The 18,204-nt window shown below is 46.6% G+C and overlaps 1 long non-coding RNA gene across 1 annotated transcript in view; it reads left to right on the top strand.

Annotated features, from left to right (window-relative positions):
- The window catches only part of LOC147584897 (uncharacterized), a 41,550-nt gene extending 24,090 nt beyond the window's left edge, over positions 1 to 17,460 (top strand). The window contains exons 2-4 of the long non-coding RNA XR_015239938.1: positions 5,866 to 5,965; positions 6,830 to 6,868; positions 17,058 to 17,460. This is a non-coding gene — a long non-coding RNA (uncharacterized LOC147584897). The remainder of the gene's footprint in view (positions 1 to 5,865; positions 5,966 to 6,829; positions 6,869 to 17,057) is intronic.
- The last annotated feature ends 744 nt before the right edge of the window (positions 17,461 to 18,204 follow it).

Raw genomic sequence — 18,204 nt, 5'->3', positions numbered from 1 at the left:
AAGAAGGAGTCCAAATACGGTCTTGCGGTAACAATAAAATAAGCAACATCAGAACAAATAATAACCAAATAAGTAGCAGCAAAATAAGTAAAATAAGAAACATAAACAAAAATTCAACCAAGGACAGAACTCTCTGTACATTTCGCCACTTAGGGATACGTAGTTCCGAGGATAATCTATTATCATGTGGTCAATTACTGTCAGCGCACAGATGGTATCCTGAGTTCACACAACTTTTTAAATGTCCTAACCCTCAGAGGAAGCTGGTCCAGTTGTCCTTCTGGTGCCCGATGGTGAGCCTGGTGAGTGTGTTGCTAGAATCTGGCAGGAAAGATGCTGCAATCTGTGCTCAGTGATGGAAATTTCTCCCAAGTGCTCTTCTGAGAGTCACGGTGTATTCATCCATTTGGTCTGTGGTTGTTGGGCAGCAAGTGATGTCTTTCCTTGCATGATGAAAGGTAGAGCATTTTTGTCTCTAACCAGAATGGGATTGGATAGGTGGGGTTTAGAAACTTGTGAAAAGTTTCTAGTCAAAACCGCAGTCTTCATCCACGTTCACGCGCACTGAGAACCAGTCCTCTAAAGATCGTGGCAAAAGAGAGAAGACAGGATGGAAGTCCCGTGGCCCTTGACAGCTGCTCTGATGCTTTATTATGGTACATGTCGCATCATATGCCAAAAATGATACTCCTGGGTGATCATCTTTTTTTTTTTTTAACATTGAAATATTTGAGTTTTAATATTTTTTAGATGAATGTTAGGCTCTTTTTAAGAAATTTTTTCATGTTTATTTATTTTTGAGAGAAAATTCATTTTTGACAGAGTGTGGGTGGAGGAGGGGCAGAGAGAGAGGGAGACAGAGAGTCCGAAGCAGGTTACAGACTCTGAGCGGTCAGCACAGAGCCTGTTGTGGGGCTCGAACTCATGAACTGTGAGATCATGACCTGAGCCAGAGTTGGAAGCTTAACCAACTGAGCCACCCAGGTGCCTCAGAATGCATACATTGGGTTCTTAAGGGTAACTGTCACATTTTTGGGTTTTTTGTTTTGTTTTGATTTGTTTTTTAGTACTAAGATTATTTGTCACAGCCTACATTCAAACCTGGGCCTTCTGTACTGGTTTTGAATAATCAATGGCTGGAGGAAACCAAAAAATAGTGGTTTCTGGACAGCGATGACATCTTTGGTTTACTTGGTGGCATTGGTCTCACCGTCTGTTGGACTGTGACCTGTTTTTTTTTAACCTAATATTCTAGAGTATTTTGGTGCCCTGAAGTTGAGTGAAATTGTGGAAGGGACTTCATCTTACTTTGCCAATCCTGCCCTGAATATTGTAGCTCTTGTACATTTAATTTACTCTCCCAGAGATGAAGCTTCTTAGTCTGTCCCCCCTACCTTCCCCTCCTAAAGCAAGTTACCTTCAAAGTGGGCTTAACTCTCAGGTGACAGAGTTCATTGAGACCTTTCCAGTGCTTCCCAGCACAAATGATCTCTCTCCCATTTCCACTATCTGTTCAGATTGCTCATTTGCACCTCAGGCACCCTGCCTTGTGATAGTGTAAATGATTTCATTCAGCAAATATTAATTGGGCGTGTGCTAAATGCTGGGCACGGTAGGGCGGTACATTGGCTCTGGGGTTAGTGGGCTGAACAAAGCAGAGTTCTTGTCGGTGGGAAAGGCAGACACGGAACATACAGTTCCAACTGCGGCAGCTGTTGGGATCGGAGGACAGGGTGCTGGAGGGACCTGCACAGGCCTCACTGGGGGAGATTGCCCAGGAAGAGACTATCCTCTGAGACCTAAGAAACCCTCTGGGTGGGAGAAGGCTGAAACGCAGTAGTGGTTTGGAGACTCTGGGATGGAGAGAGCAAGATGTTGCTGTGTAACTGGGAGAAAACAAAGACAGCTGAAGCAGAGAGAGGAGACGGGAGGGAGCCCCAAATGCATCTGAAGAGCTGGGTGGGCCCCAGGCGCGTGCTGGGGTTGTGCACTAGACAGTCGGCTCTTGTGAGGAGCAGCGTCCAGTACCTGCTTGTAAACAAGTGAGCTTTATTCAGGAAGTTTCCCCAATAGCTCATGGAATGGTTAGCTTCCAAAGACGTTTCCAATCCAGGCACCAGAAAATTCGACCTGAATTTTGTGGACCATTGTAATCCCAATCAGACAGTTCCTGGTTGAAGACAGTTGAGTGTAGAGGCTCAGTCTCAAGTGTTGAAAAGAGAACCTCAGGAGTTGGCACTCTGTCCACTTGATTGTAGCGTGGCAATCAGCATTCTTGGGGGGGGGGAGTGGCTTTCACAGGAAATCGTCAATGAGGGCAAATTTAGGGAAAACTGTTGATCAATAGAAAGTCATGGAAATGTTCTTGAGCCCCTCACCTTTATTCTCCAATGTTTTCCATGTGCCAAGCCAACCCCCAAGTCCAGTATCTTATAAATGGTTAGAAGAGAAAGCCACACATCAGAGAGAACCTTATGGAATAGGTGATTCATTCTATCATCTATCTATCTATCTATCTATCTATCTATCTATCTAATCTATCTGTTACCTGTCATTGAATCATCTATATATCAATCAATCTACTATGTATCTAGGTATCTATCTTCTAATCTATCATCATTTATGAAATAGGATTAAAAGACCAGAATTGAACAACTAATAAAAGTCTAGGGAATTTTAAGTACAGCTACTAAAAGTCTAGGAAAATTGTCTTCTGAAAAGAAAATTATTAAGAGACAAAGTTAATCAAGTTAATCTGCAAATCTGCTTAAAGATTTCCCTTTAAATTTAATCCAGATTTGCTGATCCCAACAGGAAATGGGCAGAGAACCATGTAAGGACAGATTTCCCCACAATCATCCACATTTTGTTTAGATTCACATTCTGCATGGCATATTGGGTTTATATATATTCTATTAGTCAAAACAATGAAAATTTCTGTATTCAATTAAATTTGATTATAAAATATTTGAAACATACAAAGAAGTGCAGGCACATGCAGAAGCACAACATTTGGCCATATCTTTTTCAAAGGAAATAAAAATAGAGATACAGTTGAATGCTCACCAGTCCTGGCTCATCCCTCTGGCAGTCTAATTTCTCACCTGTTCCTACAGAGGTAATTACTATCCAGAAGTAGGTCTCTATTATTTACATCTGTGTTTCAATACCTTCACTAGAAAGCAAATACCACATTCTTCTTTGCATCTGCACTATGTAAGTATGTATACAATTAAAATAATATATATGGTATTATTTTGAGTATTTAAAAACTTACACAAATAGCATCCTACTGTACAGTTTTTACATTTTTGTTCTATTTTTGTGTCTCATTATGTTTTTGGGACCTAGCCATGTAGATACATGTAGATCTAGTTAATTCATTTTAAGTGTTCTTCATTATGCCATTGTAAGAACATGCCAGAATTTATCCGCTCCCAATTGATTTTCAAATGTGTCAAGCGATGCTTAAGTTGTTTCTAATATTTTCCTTAGTAAAATAGTGCAAAGAACACTCTTACCCATGTCTCCTTGTGCACCTGTCTGGAACTTCCTTGGGGGTCACACCTAGAAGTGGAATCGTGAGGTCTTAGGTAACATCGCCTTTAGCTCTAGTGGTTTTGCCAAATTGTCGTCAAATACGGTTATACCAACTGGTGCTCCCGTCATCCTATAAATGGGGTGCAAAGTTTTCACTTCTCCACATTCTAGCCCTCATTTGGTATTTCCAGACTTTAGATATTTGCTTATCTTCTGAGTGCGAAATTGTGTTTTGCTTCATTTTTCATTTTTCTGATTACTACTGAGGTGGAGCCCCTTTTCATACACTTTTCGACAGTTTACATTTCCTCTTCTGTGCATCGCCTGTTGACATCTTTTGCCTATTTGTATTTTCTCTTTTGACTTTTCCTTATTGGCTCATGGGGGATATTTACATATTGTAGATACCAAGTGTGATTAACTTTCTTTTTTTTTTTTTAATGTTTATTTATTTTTGAGAGAGAGCGTGATCAGGGGAGAGGCAGAGAGAGAGGGAGACACAGAATCTGAAGCAGGCTCCAGGCTCTGAGCTGTCAGCACAGAGCCCAATGTGGGGCTCGAACCCACAAACCTGAGATCATGACCTGAGCCGAAGTCAATTGCTTAACCGACTGAGCCACCCAGGTGCCCCATGTGAGTGTGGTTTTCTAACAGAGGACAAAGAAAGCAGAGTATGTGGAGAGAAGCCTTTTGGCTCATCAGGAGACCTGAGTTTTTGTTCCGGTTTTGCTACCAACTTGCTATTTGACCTTGGGCAGATCATTTAATTTTCCTGGACCTTAGGATCCTTAGCTTTAAAGGGGTATGTTTTGATGCCAGAATAATAAAATGTCTTTTAGATACATAATCTTATTAAAGTTAAACAAAATTAATTGGAGAGAAAGTTCCATTGAAATTAAGGAAAAGTCTATTCCATTGTGTTATATACTTTATCCATTCATCAGCTGATGGACACTTAGGCTCTTTCCGTACTTTGGCTATTGTTGAAAGTGCTGCTATAAACATTGGGGTACAAGTGCCCCTATGCATCAGCACTCCTGTATCCCCTGGGTCAATTCCTAGCAGTGCTATTGCTGGGTCATAGGGTAGATCTATTTGTAATTTTTTGAGGAACCTCCACACTGTCTTCCAGAGTGGCTGCATCAGTTCGCATTCCCACCAACAGTGCAAGAGGGTTCCCGTTTCTTCACATCCTCGCCAGCGTCTGTAGTCTCCTGTGTTGTTCATTTTAGCCACTCTGATCGGCGTGAGGTGGTATCTCAGTGTGGTTTTGATTTGTGTTTCCCTGATGAGGAGTGACGTTGAGCATCATTTCACGTGTCAGTTGGCCATCTGGATGTCTTCTTTGGAAACGTGTCTATTCATGTCTTCTGCCCATTTCTTCACTGGATTGTTTGTTTTTTCGGATGTGGGGTGGGAGGGCGGGGAGGGTGGGTGATGGGCACTGAGGAGGGCACCTGTTGGGATGAGCACTGGGTGTTGTATGGAAACCAATTTGACAATAAATTTCATATTAAAAAAATAAAAAAAAGGGGCGCCTGGGTGGCCCAGTCGGTTAAGCGTCCGACTTCAGCCAGGTCACGATCTCGCGGTCCGTGAGTTCGAGCCCCGCGTCGGGCTCTGGGCTGATGGTGCAGAGCCTGGAGCCTGTTTCCGATTCTGTGTCTCCCTCTCTCTCTGCCCCTCCCCCGTTCGTGCTCTGTCTCTCTCTGTCCCAAAAATAAATACATGTTGAAAAAAAAATTAAAAAAAAAAAAAAAAAAAGAAATGGTCAAAAAAAAATAAAAACCTTTATTATTTGTAAGAAAAAAATAATAAAATAGACATTAGGGAAATCTAAATGTCAGAGTATCTTAGAAGCAGACTGGACTCTTGCTGCTTTAAGAACATCGATAATTAGGATTATGTGAACAGAGTTGGCTGCCACTGGAATAACAGTTAACCGTTTTCAAAAATGCTTCCTGGATACAATTTGTTTCGTACATTTGGCTTGTAGGATCTCGTTTTAGTAGTCCGACAGGATTTCTTAATTTCTTGTTTTAGTATCAAGGATGACTTTACATTTGAAGTTGGGGGGTGGCGTGGTCAGGGGCAGACTCTACCTCTGTTTGCTCGGCCTGAAATCTGGCTCCTTTTATATTTTCTAGACGGGATGAATGGATCGCAATGATCAACAAAACCACTTGCTACTTTTCTTCTTGTTGCCCCAGCAAGTAACTGGAGACACACACTCAAACTTTTCAGTGAGAATATCCCTCTTATCTCGAGGCTGTGGCATCAGCTTCATTTTAGGAAAGTGAATTTGGTTTTATTTCATCTCATCAGGGCTGCTCTGGTCTTTGAACTGGAATGGAAGCTGGCTGTCACCTAGAGCCTCAACTCCCTTGTTTATGCAGCTCTGTCAGAACTTTCCACCAGGACTCAGGTTTGTGAAACGGTGCCCAATCTTCTGTCCCTCTATGCTGGGACTTAGCGTTGTCCCTTGGGGGTCCTTCCGCTAATAAGTTCTATTGTCCCTTCACAAGGTATTCGAGGGGAGTGGATGACAGAGCCTCAGCTCATTCCTTCAGTTATGTCTTCTTCATCTAAATGCTTTATGACCACCTTGCTTAGTTCTGCCTTGTCTGTGCAGAGTCGTGCCTGGTTGTCCAGAAATAGCCATTCCCTGATGCCTGATGCAGTTCCCCAGACAGGGTGGGAGGTTTCCTTGTCCACTGTTATGTGAGAAAAGTAATTTTTTTTCCCCAGGAAAGAGGAAAAGTTGCTTGTTTTCTTCCCCACTTCTAGATTCTCTTTCCTTTGGACTTTAACCATGGAAGGAAGACTCTGCATGGAGAACTGAGGGAATGTGCTGTAGGTGTTAGGAGGGGGGCAGCTTGGGCTGTTTCTTTCCCAACAGCCGGTACTGGGGTAGTTGGAGTCAGGGACAAACCACGGTCAGAAATGCCCAAACAAAGTGGCAAATTGAAGGTGCTGCCAGGATGCTGAATCGAGATCCCTACTTAGGAGATCGAGAGATGGAGATTTTATTCTGAGGTCAAGTCAGGGTAGCGGTTAGAAAACGGAAGCAGAGGAAGCCCTCTGCTCAGTCTCCCAGGCCAGAATGGGGCAGAGTAGGGACCCGGGACCCCGAGTTCCTGGCTGCACCTGCTGTGACGCACAGAGGCCTTTTGCGATGTCACCCTCTTTGGGAGTCCTGAGTCATGGTTTCTTAGCAATGGCCAACTCTACCTACACATGGCTAAGAGCATGCTTTTACAGTTTCTCTTTTTTTTTGTCTCCTTTCCAGACCCCATCCCTGGCCATCCAGTCATGGTAGGGAGGGCAGGTATGTACATTGTTAAATAAAACATGTTGCTTTGCGTTTTTAAAGAAGAGACACGTTAAAAAATCATACTCAGGGTGCCTGGGGGGCTCAGTCAGTTAAGCGTCTGACTTTGGCTCAGGTCATGATCTCGCAGTTTGCGGGCTCGAGCCCCACGTCGGGCTCTGTGCTGACAGCTCGGAGCCTGGAGCCTGCTTCGGATTCTGTGTCTTCCTCTCTCTCTGCTCCTCCCCTGATCATGCTCTGTTCTCTCTCTCTCTCTCTCTCTCTCTCTCTCTCTCAAAAAGAAACTAAAAAATCATACTCAAGTATGGCTACATTATTATAATTCCAAGCACATTTCAGAAAGCCGTCTCTATAGAGAATATTTTCCCACAAACATGATCATTGCTAATAAGAATATTTGACATTGGTTAGAAATACCAGGAGCTCTGGCTTTAAAGGGCAATTTCTAAGGTTTATGAAAAGTTAAACTGAGTGGGGGAAATGACCATGGGGTTTCATGCTGATCATTGGTTTCATGTAATTTTATGGCTTTCCTCTGGTATATTCAAGCTGTTAGTACAAATGGGCTGGCTGGGATGCGGGAACTCAGAGGGGCAGACTGAGCCCTTTCCTCCGTCAGGTTGTAAGGCAGCTAGCCGGCTTCTTGCCAGAGAGAGGACGAGGACTAGAGAGAAAGAGCAAACACCCGCAGGTGTCCTCACAGCTGGCCAGGGTCTGGCGTGGGCGCTTGGACTGGAAGAGAGGCTGGTTCATGTGGGCTGGTTCCGTCTAAGGTCCGGGCAGAGCCGGTAGAATGGGCCTGGCTCCCAGCGGTCCATGTGATTCCCTTCTCCTCTCCGCCCTGCCTGTCCTCTTCCTCCGTGACTTCACATCCTCTCCGAAAACTCTCCTGCCTCACCTCCACTCCCCCTGTGCTGTGCCAGGCTGCCCGCTGCAGTGCCTTCAGTGATCTCAGAGACAGAGCAGACGAAGCAGAAGTCTTGATTTCCCTTCATTGCCCTTGAAGGCCACTCCTTCTCATCTCGCAATGTCACTTGGCAACTCCAGGCTCACCTGTCACTTACATCTCTCGTTGATGGTGTCCCTGGAGCACCTCCCCCCCATTAGTGACTGTCACCTGGATCACAGCAGTGTTTTCCTGACCAGTCTCTGTGATTCCTGGCCTCCCCTCTCTCCAGCCCGTGTACTACTGCCTGCCCAATCGCCCTTCACTTACCTTTGACCTTGGAATTCCTCTGATCCAGAAATCTCCCAACTGCCCAGTGAGTAAAGTCCAATCGTCCTAACATGCACCCTCTTAGAGTTTTGTGAGGGGCCCCGGTCACTCTTCCAGCCTGGATCTCTAGCCAACTGCTCTGCTCTAGGCCCTTCAGGCCTCCAGAGCTCTGTCCACACCGTACCCTTCCCCAGAGGGCCCTTTCTCCTCGACTCGATTCTTCTGTTGAGAGACTACTCATCCTCTAGGGCCCAGATAAAGGAACCCTCCTCCATAGAAGTTGCATTTGCCATCCTGAGACTCTGAAAATGACCTCACGCCTTCTGTTTTCTATAACACTTCATCGTCCTCTGACCAACTTCATCATGTGTGTTCTGTGGGATCGTGTCTGGTTTGCCCCCCTAGATTGTAATTTCCTGAGGCCGCACAGAGTACTTTAGTCAATGTGATTTCAACCACACCTCATCGCCCACGTGAAGGCAATCATAGTTTCATTTGATTGATTGATTGATTGATTGGTTTTCCAAGTTTTTATTCATATCAATCACGTCTTTAAAGGCTCGAAGGCCAGAGCGAACGAATTAATGAGGTTAAGTTCCAGCGTGTACCTCCAAAAAATAATTTTTGTGAACATTACCATATAGATATATTCCGTTTAAACACAACAAGGATACTTGTACCCTTTGATATTTATGTTCTGTCATTTAAACAATTTCATTTATAAGGAAAACACGGAGAAAAATGATTACTTTTTCACTTATTATTAGCTACACTTAGGAGACACTGGGCATTTGGGATGAGAAGACTGTTCTTACTCAAAACGTTTTTATAAACGCCTCCAGTGCCAGGTTATGAATCACGCAAGAGGGTTTACTTACTTTATAACTACATCTCATTTTTTTTTTTTTTTTTAATTTTTTTTTCAACGTTTATTTATTTTTGGGACAGAGAGAGACAGAGCATGAGCGGGGGAGGGGCAGAGAGAGAGGGAGACACAGAATCGGAAACAGGCTCCAGGCTCCGAGCCATCAGCCCAGAGCCCGACACGGGGCTCGAACTCACGGACCGTGAGATCGTGACCTGGCTGAAGTCGGACGCTTAACCGACTGCGCCACCCAGGCGCCCCAACATCTCATTTTTAACAATGAAAACAGCGGTGTCCATCTCGACGGCACTCCCGTTACAGTTGCATAGTCTGAATGACTTTTGCGGCCGTCGAAGGGGCAAAATTATGTGCTGCGGGTTCTGCAGGCGGAGCCCGGGGGGAGCGGGGTGCGGGTGGGGGTGATGGCCGCGTGGTGGGAATAGCAAAGTGCGGCCGCCTTGGGGAGCGGCCGGGAGGGCCCTGGTCCTGAAGAGCAGTCCCCCGGCTCGGGCTCACGTGGCCTACCGTGGAGCAGCCAGCGTGGCCCGGGTTCGTGAGGATCCAGCCGGTTCCATTTTCTACTTATCAGCAAGGATGGTTCTGCAGGGGAAAAGCCAACAGGAGCTTGACTCTCACCAGAGGGAGAATAAACATGTCGGGGGAGGCCAGCTTCCTCTGCGGGAATAAACAAACCCCCATCTCAGCCGCCTGCCACAGGGTTTATTTCTAGCCGGTGTTGAGGCTACTTTTTAGGGCAGCTGTCCCCTGTGTGGGACGCTGGCGCAGGCTGATCTGATCTTGTCCTTTCGGCAGAAGTGGCCGTCCCTGCAGCAGGGGAAGCCGAGGCAGAAGCCTGGCCCGAAAGCAACGCGTGTTTGGCGAGGACTGGCCCCGTGGCCCTGCCTACCTTTGCGGGGCTGGGAGCGGAGTCTTCTGTGGGCCCCGAAGGGGGGGCAGAGCTGAATGCTGGTGAGCACTGGTGATTCCAGCCACACCTGCTGAGCTGGGCCCGAGCGGCCACTTTTATTTTTCAGTTCAGTGGATATTTGCTGAGCCAATACTTTAGGATTAGTATTTTCTAGGCATTCGGGGGAGAATAAAACGTAGCCTACGTTCTCAAGGAATTGAGCGCTTTCTGCAAAAGCGAGCTTCTTGAAGGAATTTAGTAACGAGATGAGGCCTTCCATGAGAACTTCTAAGTTGGTTTCTGGGGAAGAGTGGTCAGGAGAAGGGGGAGAGAGAGGGCAACCCAGGTGGGCACGTGTATGCGGCAGCCAGCTTGGTGGTCATCCCTGGGAGGAGAGGGGACGGCAGAGGGAGAGAGAGAAAGCTGGAGAAGCAGAGGAGAGGGGGGAAAGAGCTGGGGAGGGAGACGGGGAGAGAGAGTGAGGTCAGCCTCTCTAGACGAGCTTGGGTGAGCTTTGGACTCAGAATGCATGGGTTCGCTCTCTCGCTCTGGTTCTCCCGCTTACTTGCTCTGTGACGATGGGCACGTGGATTCACCTCCTTGGGCTTGTCTGCCTCTCTGTAAAGTGGGCGGTGAGCATTATACTCCCCCCAAGGTTGTTCTCCAGATGAAGTGGGGTGATGCGCTCCGGCACTCAGAAAGCCCCTGACACAGTGCGCAGGTCTCAATATCGTACGGGCAAGTGTGCAAGCCACAGACTGCACAAGACTTTGGCCCTGATTCCGCGCAGAAGGGAAACCCTGGCCCCAAGAGTACTTCCGAGACTCTGCTAAAAACTTCGCTTCGTAGGACAGACCTCCGCCTTCCCTTCTGTTTGCTAACCTCAAAGGCAGCTCTCAATCCCATCCCACGTGATGAACGTGAGTCGTGCAGCCGGAACTTGCACGGGAACAGGCCGCGTGTGAGCGACCCGTCCCCCCTCTGCCCACGTCGGCCTTTGGCTCCTCAGCTGGCCGCTGGCCGTTACTGCTTCCTCCGCTCAGTCCTGTTTCCTGACACTGTTTTCTGTCCCTGTCACTCTGTCTGTGGTGGACCCCATGAGCTATAAGGCACGGGTCCTGCTCTCAAGGAGCTTACCAAATGGTTGCAGCAGAACTTAGCTCTGCCGACTCCATTTTTAGAACCTTTTGTTTCAATGGAATGAGAAAAAGTAAAAATAGCCCTAGCGGGCCTTTCAAAGGTGTCTTAAATTATTCTTCACTCATTTTTCTTCTGCTGCTGTGAATATCTTTAGCTCCTATAGAAGGACAAAGAGGAGAAAACAAAATTCCTGGCAGCCGTGAATTCTATTTATACTCCGTGGCACATTATATTTCTATAGAAATAGCTTGAGAGGCTGGAAGAGCCTGTTTCATGGAAACCCAACGCTTTTTTGTGGTTATTGACTGTCTTTCCGCACATTCCAACGTCAGTTAGAGAGTGTGGAAGGAGGGACGTGTGCACTTAAAGTGCATCCTCCAGGAGCAGGTGCTCAGCCCCTACGTCGAATACCAGACACAGATCCTGCCAACCTGGCCCCTCTCCCGCTGTCATGTTCTCAGATAAATGACAGGGCTTAGGCCTTTGACAGATAACTCGCCTGGGAAGCCCAGGAAGCTGGAGATACGGCGTGTCTGTTGATAGGGCTTTGAGAAATGACATTGGCGTCGGCCACGACAAACGGGGTGTGGGAGCCCCTCTTACAGCTGTGCCCACTTCTGGCCGTGTGAGCCCGACAGGATTTGAAAGCTTAGGGCTCTGCTGTCTCGTGAACGCCTGCCCCCCTCCCGCCCCGTTTGTTCGATGATCTTGCTGCGGGACAACAAAATGTGAGATACCCACTGACCACATTGAAGAAACACTTTTCTAATTAGGGTGGTAGTGACAGTTCCTGTTGGGTGGGGGGGTGGGGGAGGGGAATCGGGGCTACAAGACCCATCTGTTGTTGTTTGGACCTCGCTTGGAGGGAGTCGTAGAACGCAAGCCGTGCAGAGAGGCACTCCACGCGGCCGCTCCTGCGGGCAGTTAGAGTTCTGTGTCCGCGGTAGTTTCCACGGAGCTGTGTGCTCTTCAGGGCGCGTGCAGAGGGCGGGGTGGTCGAACCGCACGGTCTTCTCTCTCCTGCACACCGACGGACTGGGACGCTGGGGTGCAGTCCCTCTTGGTCCACACTCTAGTTGTTAGTTGCGGGCACCGTCCCAGGACGTTCTTCCCGAATACCTCCCTGTGTGGACCGGGAGGGGGCATCCTGCCAGGGGCTGGAGGGCGTCTTCAGGTCCTTCTCCCGCCGTGCCTCTGTATGTAGAACCACCCATTCCTTGCAGGAGCCACTGTTCCTGGACGCTTACCCTGTGCCAGGGGCTCATCACTTCCCATTTTATTCCTGCTACAGTACAGACGTAGGATAGGGGCCAACGCTGAGGGATACCAGTCCTGGCCAACACTTTGGATTATTTCACTCTATGCTCGGAGTAACCGTACGAAGCAAGTATAGGGGCATCTGGGTGGCTCAGCTGGTTAAGCGTCTGATGCTTGACCCCGGCTCAGGTCACGATCTTGCGGTCATGGGATCGAGTCCCACGTCGGGCTCCGCACTGAGAGTGGAGCCTGTCTGGGATTCTCTCTCTCTCCTCTCTCTCCCTCTCTCCCACTCATGCTCTCTCTCTCTCAAAATAAATAAGCAAACTTTCTTTTTGATAAAAGAAGCAAGTATAATAGCATTATCACACCATCTTACTGTTGAAACAACTGAGGCTCAGTGAGATTAAGCAACTTGACCAAAGGCACCTGGCTAGTAAATTAAAAAACTGGGATTTGAATCTCAGCTGGAGGGGCCCCAAGTCCCAGGCTCCACCCACCGCTCCCCACCGTGCAGTAAGTTCCTCTCTGACACAGATGGTCGTTTCCTGGTTCCCTCCTGGAGAGCAGAGAGGCTACTGGAGGTGTTCTAGGAACAAGTCACAGTTCGGTCCTGGATGCAAGTTTTAGGGACTTTTCTGCACCTTCACTTACCTCGCTTAACATGCGTTATGCCAATTGACCACTTGCTTTTCATCCAAAAGAATGATTTATTTTCAATGCATACAGCAATTTATTCAAAATATAATTGTCCCAATTAAGCCAAGAAATACATATACTTAACAGATATGGCATATTATCAAATATTTCGCAATTCTTATCAACATGTTTATAATTTACACAATAGAAATTTCTTACCTTCTTTATGATAAAAATACTCAGGCCAAGTATTACATTTACTTACACTTAACATATTAAAAGCCCCTGGAAACTTGAACGGATGTAGTGAATGTACGTATCCCTTCTTTTTTTTTCTCTTGATGACACTGGGTTTAATCGTCGCTGAAATGAATTTGGTAGCTATCAAACTGCCTTGAATGTCCCAAATCCCCTGTTTCATTGCCTTGTCCCACAGCTGTGAGTCTCGGGTAGAGGTGAGGGCAGGAGAGCAGGGAGACAGGTGACCTGTCGTCTCTGGGGTGCCTCTTGCTTCCTGAAATGCACCCTCTCCTAGCCAACGTAAAGAGGAGGTCCCGATATTCAGAGGCTGCACCCATGATCCCACATTCTCCTTCCCGCCCTCTCTTTTTATTTCTTCTTTGTCCCATCCTCTGACCCTCCACCGGGAGTAGCTCCTGTGCAGGGGTGTGTAAACATCCAGGCACAGGACCACCGTGCGTGCGTGCGCAGGATGCGTCCTTATGGAGAAGTCTGGGGGCCAAACCCCCATGAGGGTGGACGCCCTTTTCATTGCCCTGCCATACACCTTGGCCTCATCAGGGAGGAGAGCCCAGCAAGAGACCTTTACTTACGGGCTAGAAAACTAGTGATCCAACCCAGCGTCTCCGTTTCAGATTGCTGTGAGTGATCAGGGTCCTTTCAATACCTTGTTTAGCATCAGGAATATAGCCAAGCGCTGTAATAGCCTTGTAGGGTGACAGATGGTAATAGAGAGCTGTCGAATCACTGTGCCATACCCCTGAAACGAATGCCACGCTGGGTGTCAACTGTATTGCAACTGAAACAAAATAAATCAAAACAGAACAAAACCCCAAACCTCTTGATCCCCTCACTGGCACATAGTAGGTGTTCAAAAGTGTTGAACGACCGTTCCACGTTTCAAAGAACAGTCTGTGGTTTAAAAACGAGTACCCTGTGGCTTAAATACATTTTCTCAAGTTTCTTTTTTTTTTTTTTTTTTTTTTTAATTTTTTTTTTTTCAACGTTTATTTATTTTTTGGGGGGACAGAGAGAGACAGAGCATGAATGGGGGAGGGGCAGAGAGAGAGGGAGACACAGAATCAGAAACAGGCTCCAGGCTCTGAGCCATCAGCCCAGAGCCCGACGCGGGGCTCGAACTCACGGACCGCGAGATCGTGACCTGGCTGAAGTCGGCCCCTTAATCGACTGCGCCACCCAGGCGCCCCAAATTTTCTCAAGTTTCAACAGGCACACAAACCTTGTTTGAAGTGTGCAGCGCCAATATCTGCTTTGGCAGCTGCCGGCTCTGGGGCCCGGGGCCCGTTAGGTGGCACCGGGCTGGCCCGGTACATGGGACCCTGCTCCCCCAGCCCTTGCCCCCTCCCGTGACAGTGACAAAGTGACACTTCTCCTCCCACCTTTGTCTCCAAGCCCTACATGTTAAGTCCACCTCTCAGATGTGCCCATTCCTCTTTCTCAGTGTCTTACTTTTCTATTTAAAAAGCCCTTTTATTTTATTTTATCTAATTTATTCGAAAACATTTTTAATGTTTATTTATTTTTGAGACAGAGAGACCAGAGCATGAGCCTGGGAGGGGCAGAGAGAGGCGGAGACACACAACCCGAAGGGGGCTCCAGGCTCCGAGCTGTCGGCCCAGAGCCCGACACGGGGCTAGAACTCACGAACTGCGAGATCATGACCTGAACCGAAGTCGGAAGCTTAGCCGACTGAGCCACCCAGGCGCCCCTAAAAAGCCCATTTATTTCAGTCAGGTTTCCCTTTTAGTCTCCTAGTACTTGGGGTGCCCGGGAGTCTGTGGCCTCCCCAGAAACTGAGCTAGCCTCCATTTTCCTTTTTTTGGGGAACACCTCATTTTCCACTTGCTTTGCATCCTTCTGTAGCAGGACATCCCATCACCAATTTCATTACTGCCTACGACCCTAGATTTTCATAACAACCCTTGCAAATATTGGTTTTTCTGTAAACATTGTTAAAATTAATGGTCTAGTGGAGAGGGGTACAGGGACTCGGTCTAAATAAGAAAAATATTACTTTGGTTTGGAGACTGGAAGATTTTCCAGTTGCTTTCCTGAGAGCCCATCAGGTAAGTTCTGACCTTAACTAGGAAATAGAAAATAAAAATCTGTCTGAGCGCTCAGATTATAGAATGTCCGGCTGGATGATCTAGACTGGGGTCAAAGTTTTCTATAAACGACCAGGTAGTAAATATCTTAGGCTTTGCAATTACGCAAGTCTGTCATGGGAGTATTAAGACAGCCAGCGACAATATGTAAATGAGTGGGCAAGGCAGTTTCCCAGTAAAACTTTAATTACAAAAACAGGCGATGGGCTGGATTTTGCCCTGGGTGGTTGTCTTCAGACCGCCGATCTAGACTAAAGCCCTGTTCTTACACAGAGGAACCGAGTTCCGGAGAGGGGAAATGAAAAGCTTAGAGTCAGATAGCTTGTCTTTGGAAGAGATAAAGACAAGCTTCTCTGGAGCAAGAGTGGCAGCCAGTGCTCACGCTGGGGCAGGAGGGAATGGGGGCCAGGAGGGAATGGGGGAACACCGTGAGTCCAATGGTTTTGCCAAAGGCCTCAACTTAGCTGTATATTGGGGACTAGTCTAAATTATGGGGTTTGAGGACACTTATGGAGAGCTAACCACCGGCTGTTTGGAATCAGCGAGTCCAGAACTAATTAAAAATTGGACAAAGGTGTTTTGAGCATCGAGTTGCTGTTTTCAGTAGAAAACCAAGAGTAGGCTTCTAATTATGGTTTTAGGCTCTCAGCTACTTGTTAGTGCCATAAAACACACGACATATCCAAAAAGGAAAGAAAAGGGAGAGGAACTGTTTTTGTTGAAGGGTTTATGAGCCCAAAATTTATAGTGAAGTTAGCATAGAGGCTCACACATTGCACAGAAAGGAGCAGAAGCAAAATGCGTCAATGCTTCTGGAAAGAGAAGACTTCTCCTTTCTCCCGTACCCATTAAATTATTCACCAGAATATGTATTGAGAGACTACTGTGTGTAGGCACCGTTCTAGGTCCTGGACACCCAGTAGTGATCAAGACAAAAAGACCTCTCCGTCCCTACATTCCAGTAGATGAACAGGGTTGCACGGTGAGGGGCGAGATCTCATTATGTCTTTGGAGTGAGATCGTCTGTGGTTGGATGGATGTGTTCTCCTGCGTGTCAATCCGTTCTCCCTACAGTTGGTCAGAATAGGGCTGGGAAATCCGGACTACCTGGTAAATAGATTCTGCAGGGATTTCCAGGTGGAGGGTGCAGAGGCGTGGTAGTGGGTTATCCATGGGTCAGACTGGACTCTGTGGATAAGGGAGAAGTGGGTGATGAACTCAGTGAAAAAAGTTCTCCCCATGGACGATGAGTGGCACAGTGTCAAGAATTACAGCTTACTTTGAGTGAAGATCAAGCATAACGTGTAGATATTTAGAGCTATAAGATTATTTAGCCCCTGCAGGTAAGGTGATGGAGAACTTGGGAGAGAGAATGAGTGAGACTAGCTAGTTGCATTGAGAAAAGACCTCTTCGATTACTCACTTAAAAAATGGTGAGTGGTGGTGGTCAGGTGCAGACGAAGAGATTTGTAGCGGGATATGAGAACAGCTGGAAATAAAGAGAAAGGGAATTAATGTAAAAGGTCAGAGCTGTGTGTGGGGGCCAGTAGCTCATGCGTGCCTTGCAGACCATGCTGAGATCACCCTAATACCTGTCTGTAAGTATAAATTGAGGAACCGGGACAGTTGATGGGTTAAAAGTGTCTATTCCCAAGAGGATTTAAAACACATGTTTGCATAAAAACATGTACATGGATGTTCATAGCAGCATTGTCATTCGTAACAGCCCAATGTGGAAACAATTCAAGTGCCCATCCACTGACGCACGGATAACAAAATGTGGTCTCTCCATACAGTGGGATATTATTCAGCTAGAAAAAGGGATGGAATTCTGACACGTGCTGCAACATGGACGAACCTTGAAGACCGTGTGATAAGTGAAGAAAAGCCGACACAAAGACTGTGTATTGTATGATTCTACTTGGAGGAGAGATCCAGAACAGGCAACTTCTGTAGATATAGAAAATGGATCACGGTTGCCAGGACTGACGACGCAGGAAGGGGAATGACTGCTAATGAGTACAGGGTTTCTTTTTGGGCTGATGAAAGTGTTCTGGTTTTACAACCTTGAGAATATGTTAAAGACCACTGAGTATGCACTTTAAAATGGTGAATCTTATAGTATGTGAATTACATCTCGATAAAATGGTATCTACTTTAAAGGTAAAAAAGCGCTAATAAATATTCCAGTTTTTCCAATCGCTCATGCTGTCTGATAATCTATTAAAAGACTCACGACTAAGTGTCATCCCATAGGATGACAATGGAAACCGACCAGAAACCTGGGAAAGCATGAAGGTCAGTTCATGGTCTGATGTCCGTTTTGTTTTCTGTATGAAACGTGTGCCCTAAACTGATAACAGAGATTGTGTTAGAAATTGTCCTATGTGGCGTTTAGATTTTGAAACAAAAGCAAGTCGTTTTGGCCAATTTTTAAAATGGCTGTGGCCAGGTTGGTCCCTTAGAGCACGTGACATTTCCCCTACCCAGTACAGTTACTATAATGCAAAAACCCAGTGGTCATGAAGTAGCTATGTAGACTTGTTGGTGGACTGCAACCTTTTTTTACAAAGCCCTATGAAAGCTGAGGAACTTTCTAGACCAGGAAGTTGACCTTCTTTGGTCAGGGTCAGACGGAAGCCTGCACAGTCACCGTGGTAGATTCTAGGGACAGGGGAAGAGCTCAAAACTTCAACGACGCATCCCCAGGGGTGCTTTGGTTTTGTTTTGATTTTGGAGGAGAAAAAAGTACTACTTTCTAAAAAAGAAGTACAGGTAATATTTGGGGCCATTAAAAAAAATTTGAATGAGCCTCCAAAAAAAAAAAAAATAAAGAGAATAAGGAAGGGAAAACTTATTTACAACGTAGTTGTGTCTTGCCGTTGGACCTGCTCTTTGACACTGGCCCACAGTGAATTATTAGTTTCTACGTTGTCCTCCACG

The sequence above is a fragment of the Puma concolor genome, chromosome A1 (genome assembly GCF_028749965.1).
Source record: "Puma concolor isolate L17-30 chromosome A1, mPumCon1.1.hap2, whole genome shotgun sequence".
NCBI lineage: Eukaryota > Metazoa > Chordata > Mammalia > Carnivora > Felidae > Puma > Puma concolor.
Note: the sequence above shows the minus strand (reverse complement) of the source record. Positions and strands in the feature narration are given on the sequence as shown.